The sequence below is a fragment of the Scylla paramamosain genome, chromosome 7, assembly GCF_035594125.1.
Source record: "Scylla paramamosain isolate STU-SP2022 chromosome 7, ASM3559412v1, whole genome shotgun sequence".
Taxonomy (NCBI): Eukaryota; Metazoa; Arthropoda; class Malacostraca; order Decapoda; family Portunidae; genus Scylla; species Scylla paramamosain.
In genome coordinates, this window is record NC_087157.1 from 33,223,116 (window position 1) to 33,235,917 (window position 12,802).

The 12,802-nt window shown below is 44.6% G+C and overlaps 1 protein-coding gene and 1 long non-coding RNA gene across 3 annotated transcripts in view; both read right to left on the reverse strand.

Annotated features, from left to right (window-relative positions):
- Window positions 1-2,920, reverse strand: part of LOC135102401 (glucose dehydrogenase [FAD, quinone]-like) — a 26,782-nt gene extending 23,862 nt beyond the window's left edge. The window contains exon 1 of one of the 2 annotated variants that reach the window (XM_064007603.1): window positions 2,666-2,920. The gene's annotated coding sequence lies outside the window, so the exon portion shown is untranslated. Of the gene's footprint in view, window positions 1-2,444 lie in introns of both variants that reach the window. The other variant, XM_064007602.1, reaches the window with a different exon arrangement.
- An 8,753-nt stretch (window positions 2,921-11,673) lies between these two features.
- On the reverse strand, window positions 11,674-12,526 carry LOC135101850 (uncharacterized). The gene is made up of 3 exons (XR_010269409.1): window positions 12,378-12,526; window positions 12,078-12,194; window positions 11,674-11,814 (listed from the first exon to the last, which is right to left on the reverse strand). It is a non-coding gene; the product is annotated as an uncharacterized LOC135101850 (long non-coding RNA).
- Window positions 12,527-12,802: the final 276 nt, after the last annotated feature.

Genomic DNA, 12,802 nt, shown 5'->3' on the forward strand with positions numbered 1-12,802 from the left:
ACTTCTGCGCTGCATCCTGACTGCTTTCAAAAGACTTTAATTGAAGTTACACGAGTTTTTAAGGGTGTTTTTACGGGTCTGGTAACAAATTAACAAGATTTCTACAATATTAATATAATTAACTCTTGAAAACTCGGCTAATCATCTCTGTGGCCTTTGAAAATAGTCGTAATGAGAAATCAAAACGTTTCAGAAAACGTGATCTAAACTTTCTGATGACCACAATGCCACCACGGGATTCTCAACCCCGTGGTGAATTACACACACACGCACATACACACACTTTGATCAAATAGACTGTTCAACAAGATTCTGTATTAAAGATTTGGAGAAGGACTGAAAGACTGAAGGGAATGAGTAATGAATGGAAGATTATCTGGAAATAAGGCAGCAGTTTTACCCAGTGATGTGTAGTAGATACTTAGAATGGATCAGATCTTATTGAGGAAAGAGGTGGAAAGAAAACCTGGACAGTATCTAGACGAGACATTAAGCCTATAACTAGATAAATGCACACACACACACACACACACACACACACACACACACACACACACATGAACATAAGAAAATAAGGGAAGCTGCAAGAAGCTAGGCCTACACGTGGCGATCCCTGTATAAACATGCTTATACTTATTTGCAATTATCATCCTTGTCTAACAAACCGATCATCCCCGTTCACTGTCACCTCTCACCCCAGCGCTCACAGAAGGAGGAAGACAAAGTTCCTTCACCGGGGGTCACACAGGAAGCAAACACATGGCAAACAATCACAACAGTGCGTTAGAGAACCCTGGAGATAGACTTCCCAAACCTCATAAGTTTCCCACTGTAAGCTCTAACACCCTGTGAAATTTAAAGCACTGAGAGGAAGACTGGCCTGCATCTCCGCCAGTAGATACGAAGTAGGGAAGAAGGTTGGGGTGAAGAGTGCGAGTCTTACAACACAAGTAGGTACTCGCGTGCTCACTTTAAGCTCGGACACCCTTTGAAGTCTATAATCATAACGCTTGAGAAGAAAACTGGCCTTAACGCAACAGATGCGAAGTAGGGAAGAAGCTTGGGGTGAAGAATGCAAGTGTCTCAGCACTGGCAGGTATTCGCAGCAGTCCACAGTGGCGAGACGCGACAAGGCAGACGAGCAGGAGCAATATAAAGTTGGGCGTTGCATGTTGATGCGCGTGGATGCACGTACGGATGCATTTCATAAGGTCATTAAAATGTGACAACACACACACACACACACACACACACACACACACACACACACACACACACACACACACATGAGACCTAAGCCTCTTGCAACGAGGGCGTGTCTCCGGTGCTCTCTGAACCAGCAGCCTGAGTTGCTTGTTGACCTTCCCCCGTCAGTGCACAAGTGGAAGTCCAACAAACGAAACTAGGCTATGCAAGCTGGCACTGAACGAGAGCGGTGAGCGATGGCCGGGAAGTGAAATGAAACCCACAGTGGTCAGAAATGAACAAGGACACGTTGGAAAAAAATAAATAGATAAATGAATAAATAAGCCTATTCTGACTAGATCTGCTCAAGGATACGCTGAAAAAGAGAAAGAAATAATTCATCATTAATCGATCTGCTAAAGAACGCACTGGAAAAAGAAAGAAATCCTATTCTTATTCGATCTGCTCTATGGCACATTGAGGAAAAGAAAGAAAGCCTATCCTGACTTTGGCTGCTCTAGGGCACATTATAAAAAAAAAAAAAACGCTGACTCGATCTGCTCTGCCCTGCACGTGTGGCATCGCTTATCAGTGTCTCTCGGTGTTAATCCCTTCACCCACGCCTTGCCTAGCCTCGTGTACTGTACCCCCCCCTGACCAGTGTCCCACCATCACTGCCGCGCCTCCGTCAGTCATCCAGTGCTCTCTACACAACCCGCTCTGAGCACACACTACAGTTGTCCCCGCCCAACACCTCCAGTACTATTATGACCTGGAACAGACGCACCTCAGATCATCACCTGCATGCTGCTTTCTTGCGGACGGCTGGAGATGGGGTACTTGAGAGATAGGAGGAGTTAGAAGAGCGTTGAATTAGGAAGGAGGATGGAGTTTTGAAGGAGGAAGCTGGATTTTAGTTAGGAAGGAGGAAGTTGTGAAGTTAGGAAGAAGGAAATTGGAGTTAGGAAGGAGGTTGGGGTTAAAAAGGAGGCTGGGATTACGAAGGAGCTTGGTGTTGGGTTAGGAAGAAGCTTGCAATTAGGGAGGAGGTTGGGATTAGGAAGGAGGTTGGAGATTAGAAGGAAAAAGGTTAGTATTGAGTTAGGAAGCAAGTTGATTGAAGTTAGGAAGAAGGAAGATGGAGTTATAAAGTCTCTGACACACACACACACACACACACACACACAGGTTCCTTCTTCCTCCACACCGCATGCTACGTACGTACGTACACTCAAACTCGTGTGAGTGTGCAAACTTACGCCGGCTGGGAAGTGAGTAGTGAGTACCCGAGTACCCACACACACGCAGTAGACCTTCAGCAGCCCTTCCTGGCGGCGCGTGGTGGCAGTGGCAGGTCACAGTTATCACAAACGTCACAGCAACAAATGTCTCTCGTCACATTCATCATTTTCAACACGAGTGACCGACGGGACTGATTAGACACACACACACATACACACACACGCGCGTGGTCACATACTCTCCGCTTGCCGCTGCTCCGAGCGCTGCAAATTCCCTACGTGGCGGCGGCAACACTGAGGCAGGGGCGGTAAGTCAGGTGTGGACTGTGGCGGTGTGCGGAGGACGGCTTCTGAGGCCACACTGCCAGTGAGAGTGTTGCACGGCACTTAGTGAGCCTTTCCCTAAAGAAACGTCTGAGACATACCGCGAGAGAGAGAGAGAGAAAGAGAGAGAGAGAGAGAGAGAGAGAGAGAGAGAGAGAGAGAGAGAGAGAGTCGGTGCGGAACGCGGTGGGTCAGGCAAGGTAGCGTCTCCTTTCTCCGCGCCCCGCAACTCAGGGTTCGTGGCTCCTGACGCGGCAGGCACTGTGTGGTGGCATTGAATTACCGCGCGACGACACTACCGTGCTCGGGGTAGAGGGTGTCACACTGGGAAGTCCTGTTTCTCTGTAATTAAATCCTCCACAGCAGTGTAATGACATCTGCAGGAGACTAAGGTCCGGGAGGTGTCCAGTATATAATCTTTCAAAGGTGGCCAAAAAAAAAAAAAGAGAAAGAAAGAAATGAAGTAACAGTGAAGCGCTAAACTCAAACCCTGTCGAGGATCACGCCGCCGTGGTTTGCGCAGCGGGAAAACAAGGGCGGGGCAGTGGTGGTTCCTCGCCGCCCTCTGCCTTAAAGTCGCCGTCAGCGAGGCATATCGAAGCCAAGTTACGCTGGGAAAACACTCGCCGCCCTCACTGTGCCGCCAATCAACCCAAGGAAAGTTAACAAGCTTGTAACACAGGTGGCTTGCGCGCGCACACACACACACACACACACACACACACACACACACACACACACACACACACAGAGACACATACACACCACCACCAATCATAAAACAAAAAAATATATATGTATATAAAAAAGTAAAAAAAATAAATAAATATAAAAAGTCGCGGCGAAAGTTTGCCCCTAAACCTGATAATGATAAAAGTAAAAACAATCCCCACTTCAAGCAATGGAGAGAATTAAAAAAAAATATATATAAAAAATATGTGAATCGTAGAAGTAAAAGTGGGAGAAAGGAACAAGGAAAGATATGAGCTCATGGGTTGCTTAAGCGATGAAGAAGAAAAGGAGAAAAAAGAAGTGGAGAAATGTTTAAAGAAAAAAGAAAAAAAAAAAGAGAGAAAAAACAGGAAAGAAAATGTTGAGTACTTATGCATTTTTCTTTCTTTTTTTTTTCTTTTCCACTGGCTGGGTCCCTCAAGACTTTAGTAACTGAGATCGTTATGTGTAATCCTTCCTTGCCTGTATGTGGTGCGCGCGTCAAGATCACTTACTGAATTTCTCTCCCTTCATCTACATCACTTTCTTTCAAGCCATCTTCTTTTCCCTCACCCATTTCTCCTTTACTCCTTTACTCTCTCATCCTGTTCTCTCCACAAAACCTATTCCAAATGATCATAAAACACTCTGCCCTCATCTCTCCCCTTCGCGACTCCAATCCCACCGTCGTCAGGTGTCATATGATCTGCAGGAAAAAAATTACATTGCGGAAGGTTTATATGAAAAGATCTCTTAGCGTTATTATATTCTTAAGATGTTCGTAAAGCACAGCCGGTGGATTTAGCATCAGTGGTTCAATTTCAGTTTGATTTCGCAATAGTCTCCGCCAATTTTAGATAATCTTTTTTGGCCCTTTCCTTTAGGGAGTGGCAGTCTGTGGGCCTTTTACTTTCGATGTTTTTGTTGTCTTGGCCAGTGCCCCTCTTACGTAAAAAAAAAAAAAAACTGCCAACCTGAGTCTGGCGATGCGGTGACTCGCTGAAGCGTGCCTTGGGTTATCTGCAGGAGCTTTTGGCCTCTTCTAGTCGCGTCCACCATCGCCTGTTGTTTACTGAACTCTCCCAGACACATGCAAATTTTATAAACCTCGTCGCGCCACGCCCAGCCTTTCCCCGACAACCTCGGCCTCCACGTGCCTCGACCGCCGTGAAGGTCCTCACATACTCGCCAACTTTTTCTTCAGGCTGTTGTTAATGCTTCTCAAACAGCCAGATGGTTGGAACACACTCACTAATCAGGCACTGTATTCTAAAACGTTTCAGTACATCACCTCGCCCACTTTATACAAGCTCTAGGGGGAATTATTAAGGTTTTCAAGGGTTGTTCAGCACATTATATCGTCCACTTTACATAGCTCTAATGGAAATTATCAGGGTGTTCATTGGTGTTCAGCACATTATATCATCCACTTTATATTGCTCTAGTGGAAGCTATTAAGGTTTTCAAGGGTGCTTTCATAATTCAGGTGATAGTTGTACAATTATTCTGCGTCTTCAGTAAGAAAAACAACCGTGAGAATATAACTAATAATCCACTCAGCACTAACAACACGTGAAGGCCTGATGGATTCCTGCAGCTTCCCTTGCTTTCTTGTGTCCTTACGTTATATTCTTATGTGGCAGTGTAGTAGTCCCTGTTTAAACATGTCTACCTATTTCCGCTTATCCCTATCCATAAATCTGTCTGATCTACTTTTTAAAGCTCTCTGATGGCTTAGCACTAACGATCCTATAAGCCGTGTTCTTACGTAGCCCCGCCTCGCCCTAATCCCGCACGGCCGGCCTTCACGCCACGGCTACTCTTTTGCACCTGCCAGCTTGCTACGCCGATCATTTGCAGCAAGCTCCCGCAGCACCTCCGGGAGAATAGTCCCGGGGCGGCTCACACGGCTCCGCGCGCTGGGAAGAGGCTTTCACTTGCTCACTCACGACACGGAACACTGGCGTGATCATATGAACAGCCACACACACACACACACATTGAGGCGGCATGATGTGCGGTATCAAGGACGCCTTGTCCTCAGTGTATTCATAAATGAGTACAAAAGAGAATGTTTGCAATGAGTGTGTGTGTGTGTGTGTGTATTGCTCCGTGCTGCTTCAAGGCCGTCTTTCACACCTTCGGCAGTGAACCTTTGCTCTCACCTTAAAATGTTAATAATGGTGGTGGTGGTGGTGGTGGTGGTGGTGGTGGTGATAATAATAATAATAATAATAATAATAATAATAATAATAGTAATAATAATAGAGGAGAAAAAGGAGGATTGGGTGAGGAGAAGAGAAGAAATAGGCATGTTATAGGAAGAGGAGGAAGAGGAGGAAAGCTTCAGGTGAGCGTACTGAAGAAGGAGGAGGAGGAGGAGGAGGTGATGGTGGTGGTAGTGGACAATACAGAGCTCATCCACGGGTCTTTCCTGTCTGCATATGTATACATATAGAATGGCTACATTTATTGTTGTATATGGATGACACAGTAGTAATATCCACCACGAGAACGAATTTGCAAGGAAAGATTGAATGAGTTTTGTTGTGATTATGGAATGAAAATCAATGCAGCTAAAAGTTCTTTGTTATAAACAGCGAGCCAGGAGATGCGGAGCCGCTACACGCGGACGGGCTGGTAGTGGAACACTGGGATGGTTACGTGTACCTGGAGAGCACTTTCGCCTGTGTTGGCTCAGTATCGTCTGCGGTGAAGCTATACGCACAAAACAAATTGTCACGTGTTGAAATATGTCTCTTTTATACCAAAACAAAACGATGTCCCATTCATTGTGAAGCGCGGATGTCAAGCCGTCATTAAACTTCATAACTGGGCCATGAGGGAGCTGTTAGGAGTGAGGAAAACAACCTCTAATATCGTCTGTTACGCTGAGGTGGGATACCCTTCCTTACCTGACCTTGTGAAATATAAACAGTATAAATTCTTCCATAACATGTGGTTAAAGAGGGGTGAGATAAATCGATGATCGGGCTTGCACTGGTTGGGATATCAACCCCATAGACCCTTTCGTACATGAGTTTGAGCAAAGATACCAGAGGGGAATCGAGCACAAGGTACACTTCCGCACAGACGGACACTTTTGCATACAACAGCGGTTATACTAGAGTAGTGACGTGATACTGTTGGCGCGGCGGTAAGGACCTGTCACTGGGGCGCTGCATGAGACCTACAAGACTGAGATTATTGAGATATGGACCAGTAGGTGGCATTACCACACGGCAGTGGTTTGATAAGGAGAGGAAACTGAAATATGGAGCTGCATGTGACATTAGCACACGACAGTGGCGTGAGAAGGGGAGGACTTAAGGTGACATAACCCGGATCTCTGAGTACCTCTCTTCCAGTACCGGTGTGTGTGTGAGAAGGCTGTCATAAAAGTAACCGTTGTTTGCTACCCATTTCAGATCCTATCATGCATTGTTTTTGGCAAACATCTTGTAAACTAGCAGTAGGAGGAAGGCAAGGAAGGAGGGAGGAGAAGACGGGAGTGGAGAGAGAGGTGGCTGAGTGATACACGTCACGTCATCACTCCGTTACGCAATACCTCCTGCCAACTTCCCTTGAGAGCCAAGAGTAAACACTTTAACGACACACTCTCGACAATGCACCGTGGCGTCATCAGTGAGGGGAGGGCGTCAAACAAGCTGTGCCAGTGTCATATACTGATCCAGTGGCTTGTTTGGAAGAAATTTGCCCGAAATGATGCTTGGTAGGGTCCGAAATGCATAGAAAATATGGAATGGATAGAGATTTGTAGTTTGTCATGTTGTATATAGAAGTTTGTAAATAAGAAGCAAAAGAAAAAAAAAAACATGGAAAAGTCAAGAAGAAAATGGTAATCACATCACGACAAAAGTTGCCATAGGACTCCCCTCCCCCCCCCACACCACCCGCAACCCACCGGAGGAAAGGTGAACGGCCTATGGCGATTGAAAACTGTAATGGTGTAAGTAGGTAGTAGTGTTTGTTTGTATTGTATTCTCTCTCTCTCTCTCTCTCTCTCTCTCTCTCTCTCTCTCTCTCTCTCTTTCTCTCTCTCTCTCTCTCTCCGTTAGGCACTGCTACACTCCGGGTCGTACGCCTGTTAATGTCCATTGCTGAGCGAGGAGGGGAGAAGTGTAAATGCATGAGTCTTTAGGGGACGAGTCTGACAGGGCGGTGACAGCTCCCAGAATGTGAGGCGTCTTGGATTTCTTTCTTAGTCCAGCAAGCTCTGCCTCACCCCACCATATGAGCCTAAACTGCATTTGTTCGTGTGTTTGTTTGTAGCAGAGTACTAGCGCGCGCGCTCAAGCTCCAGTCTCTATAGTCCAGTGGTACTCAACGACTGCTGACGACGTGCCGGATGTATATATAGAAGAACAAGACCAGTAATCTCCTACATAGTAAGTAAACAACTTAACGAAGTGTCCTGTAGTTTTTCTCCAATTATTAATGATATGTATTTAGGAAAGTGTTTGTTTGTTAAGGGCATTGTTGTTTTTTTCATTACACACACACACACACACACACACACACACACACCTCTCTCTCTCTCTCTCTCTCTCTCTCTCTCTCTCTCTCTCTCTCTCTCTCTCTCTCTCTCTCTCTCTCTCTCTCTCTCTCTCTCTATATATATATATATATATATATATATATATAGAGAGAGAGAGAGAGAGAGGAGAGAGAGAGAGAGAGAGAGAGAGAGAGAGAGAGAGAGAGAGAGAGAAAGGTGTGTAGTACGATAATATGGCTAAAACAATCTGGCAACGCTGACTGCTGCCTGACAAATTAACCAGTGTGTCCCGTCTATGGGTAGTATTAGTACGCGTCCGTTTCAACTCCCAGCCTGACAGAATTTGTTTTTTTTTTTTTGTTTTTTTTTTGTGTCTGTAACTACGCCTACACAGTGGCTGCCAAGGCTTACCCATGAGTTAAACCTTCTTTAGTTGGTAATGAGGAAGGCGTGGGCTCTAGCAGTGGACACCCGAAGGCAGCAGTGGGTGAAAACTGTAAAATAAAGAAAAGTTTGGCTGTGAGAAGGTGCTAGACAGCCACCCCATAGTGACGAGGAGGCAGGAAGATAGATCACCACCACCATCATCACCACCACAGGGAAGGTAAGGTCAGGAAGTGTTAGAATAAATTTAGGTAACTTAACGTAACTTTTTAATGAATAACTGAACCATCCACGGTTTTAACTCATTTTAACGCATCTCACCTAACCTCCAGCACAATGTATCCTTGTGTCAGCCTCGTCTCGTTGCTAAAAACCGTAAGATTTAACTTAATGAAAATGTAAACAATCTGGGTCGTCTCTATTTATCAGCCATTATATATCTTATCTGTGAATGTTTTAAACCAATACTGTCGCAAAGCGGAGCCACATGACCAAGCTTTAATATCCGCTTGTTAGATATACCTGCCATTACTTGGTTTAAGTTTGGCGAGGGTTTAAATGAATGAGAAGGGTTGGTCGTCCCCTCCACTGGCCCCCCCCCAACCGCCATCTTGGATAAGGCTCCCCAGCCCCCTCCGGTTCCAATATTATTTTTTTTTATTTCCTAAGTATTTTATTTCGGCTTGTAGCTAAGATTTTATGGTTTGTAAAAATATTTCGTTGTTTTTTAAGTTATTTGAGCGCGTGTGTTGCGTGAAAAGTGGTGATTTTGGCGTTGTTTTTATGTAAATAAGAGGGCCGTTTTCGGCGTATTTTTTTTACGGTTCCAAAACTAAATTTTTTATTTCAGCCTGTACTAGGTTCTTATTGGTTTTAAAAAATAGTTGGTGTTTTTTTTAGTGTGTTGCCGTCCCGCTCAGTGAAATGCGTGCACCGTACACTTGTTTTTATTCGTGTTCAACTTCCAATAATATTGAATTTTTTTTCGGTAGATTTTTTATTTGTGCTTGTAGCTCACTTTAAATGGTTTTAGAAAATAGTTCAGATTTTTTAAAGTGTTTTCCGTTATGTTTAAGCCAGAATGGGTGGACATTTGAACGATTTTAAATGGAGTGAAGGTTCCAACAGTTTCCAGATACTTCTTTTTAAATATCTTTAATACTACTGCGTTTTGAAATGTGTTGTTATTTGTGGCATTAGTTAAAATGTGTGGCAAGTCTGAATTTATAAAGCATTCCTGTCTAGCTGCGTTTTTTAGAGGGGTCATTTTCAAAATGAAATACGTACGTACGTAAATAACGGTCGCTGTGACGTCATCAACCCCCCAGCCGTTCTGTCACAAGCCCTCCCAGCCGTGACGTTATCAGAGTGGTACCTTCCCTAACTCCCTTCCAGTACCTCCCAGTAAATATTCAGTGTTTTTTTTCAAGGTATTTCAAAGTGTGTGTGTGTGTGTGTGTGTGTGTGTGTGTGTGTGTGTGTGTGTGTGTGTTGCCTTATTTTTCGTTGTACAGATGGTGATGCAGTGTGTGTTGCTTTGTCTTTCGTTGTACAGATTGTTATGCAGTGTGTGTGTGTGTGTGTTTGTGTGTTGCCTTATCTTTCGTTGTACAGATGGTGATGCAGTGTGTGTGTGTGTGTGTGTGTGTGTGTGTGTGTGTGTGTGTTGCCTTGTCTTTCGTTGTACAGATGCTTATGCAGTGTGTGTGTATGTGTGTGTGTGTGTGTGTGTGTGTGTGTGTGTGTGTGTGTGTTGCCTTGTCTTTCGTTGTACATATGCTTATGCAGTGTGTGTGTGTGTGTGTGTGTGTGTGTGTGTGTGTGTGTGTGTGTGTTGCCTTGTCTTTCGTTGTACATATGCTTATGCAGTGTGTGTGTGTGTGTGTGTGTGTGTGTGTGTGTGTGTGTGTGTGTGTGTGTTGCCTTGTCTTTCGTTGTACATATGCTTATGCAGTGTATGTGTGTGTGTGTGTGTGTGTGTGTGTGTGTGTGTGTGTGTGTGTGTTGCCTTGTCTTTCGTTGTACATATGCTTATGCAGTGTGTGTGTGTGTGTGTGTGTGTGTGTGTGTGTGTTGGTGTGTTGCCTTATCTTTCGTTGTACAGATGGTGATGCAGTGTGTGTGTGTGTGTGTGTGTGTGTGTGTGTGTGTTGGTGTGTTGCCTTATCTTTCGTTGTACAGATGGTGATGCAGTGTGTGTGTGTGTGTGTGTGTGTGTGTGTGTGTGTGTGTGTGTGTGTGTGTGTGTGTTGGTGTGTTGCCTTATCTTTCGTTGTACAGATGGTGATGCAGTGTGTGTGTGTGTGTGTGTGTGTGTGTGTGTGTGTGTGTGTGTTGGTGTGTTGCCTTATCTTTCGTTGTACAGATGGTGATGCAGTGTGTGTGTGTGTGTGTGTGTGTGTGTGTGTGTGTGTGTGTGTGTGTGTGTGTGTGTGTGTGTGTTGCTCTGTTTTTTAGTGTACAGATGGTGATAAAATATAAATTAAACATAAGCACATAACAAACAATAAAAAAAAAAAACGACAAAAATCATTAAATCAACTCAGTCTACCTGCCTCACCCCACACCCCAGCCTACTCCAGGGTGAGTAGTAGTAGTAGTAGTTGTTGTTGTTGTTGTTGTTGTTGTTGTTGTTGTTGTGTTTATAATTTTTTTGTTTCCTTAGAGAGAGAGAGAGAGAGATGCAGATTTTTTTCTTTAATTTTCAGTTTTCTTGTTTTAAATTCACACAGATATTCTTAAAACATTATAGTCATTAATTAAAAGTAAATAAAACACCTAATTGATTTATTCTTTCATTTCATTCTCTTTTCCTTCCTTTTCTTCATCTTTCTTTCTTTATTTTGCTCTGTTAAATCATCCCTAACCTAACCTCACCTAACCTTTACCTAACTTAACCTAACCCAACCTAATCTTGCAGTGAGAGATGAGGAGGAGGATTTAAAAGGACATGTTTGCAGTGCGCTGTCAGCCCTCACCTGCGCCGCCTCCCCCAGTGAGCGGGTGTAGGCCTGGGAATAGAACATATGCAGACGTCTTGGTAGTGCTGTATATGTCTGTTTGTCGATGATCAAGAAGGAACGTAGCCAAAATTTTAAGGTTTGTTTGGGTGTTTTGGGGTCTTTGGGAGGCTGTGGCAGTGTTTGGGAGGTTGTGGTAGTGTTTCAGGGGGTGTAGCAGTGTTTGTGAGTGTGTGGCAGTGTTTGGGAGGGTGTGGTAGTGTTTGGGAGAGTGTGACAGTGTTTGGGAAGGTGTGACAATGTTTTGGAGGGTGTAGCAGTGTTTGGGAGGGTGTAGCAGTGTTTGGGAGGGTATAGCAAACAAAATCTCTCTCTTTCTCTCTCTCTCTCTCTACGGCTGCAGCTCCCTCAATGCCTTCTCCAGCTGGTGTCGAGCAAGACCCACTCTCTCTTCCTGTCTTGCTATGTCCTCGTTTTCTATTTGCACCGACTGAAACACAAAATAATAATAATAATAAATAATGATGGTAATGATACACACACACACACACACACACACACACACACACACACTTATGAACATTTACAAACAGTCACACAACACTTCAACACTTCCAAACACTTACAAAACACACACACACACACACACACACACACACACACACACACACACACACACACACACACACATACACACACACACACACACACACACACTTACAAACACACACAAACACTTACAAACATGCTTACAATGACGAGAGGCTGTGACAGGTTCAAAAACACTCCAGGGTTCTTTTTTAAGTAATGTCTCGCCTCTGTCTGGCCGGTAATGGGGCCAGGAAACACGTGGAGGGCTGTGGCGACACTCTGCGGGTAGTAGTAGTAGTGGTAGTAGCAGCGGTAGTAGTAGTAGTAGTAATAGTAATAGTAGCTTCTTTGAAATCACCATTTTTTCTCTCACACACACATATACACACACAAAAACACCCCCTCTCTCTCCCTCTCTCTCTCTTCCTGTCGCTCTCTCTCCTCCCCTACACCCGCACACACCTGCAGCAGTCTGGTCCTCCACGTTCGGTCCCACAGCCTTCAGAGCTGCAGGTAAGTCGACGTTTCTCAACACGGAGGTTTGGGCGTCCAGAGCTTGTAAACCCTGCAGTCTTTTCTCCCAGAACAGCTGTGGGTTAGAGAAGGTGTCAGGGAGGGTGTGTGTCACTTTTGCCAGCTCCTCACTAAGGCATCCTCAATACTGTCCGAAGGCTGTAGTTGAAGTTACTAGGGTTGCAAAGCTGTTTTCAAAGGTGTTTTCAAGGAGTTTTCCAGGAATAGTTTAACAAGCTGCAGTGGAAGTTACTGGGGTTTTCAAGGTTCCAGGGATAGTTTAACAAGCTGAACAATAACAACAACAACAAAAATGAACAAGACCAATTTTTCAGCCCCCTGTGATGACCTCTCTCTCTCTCTCTCTCTCTCTC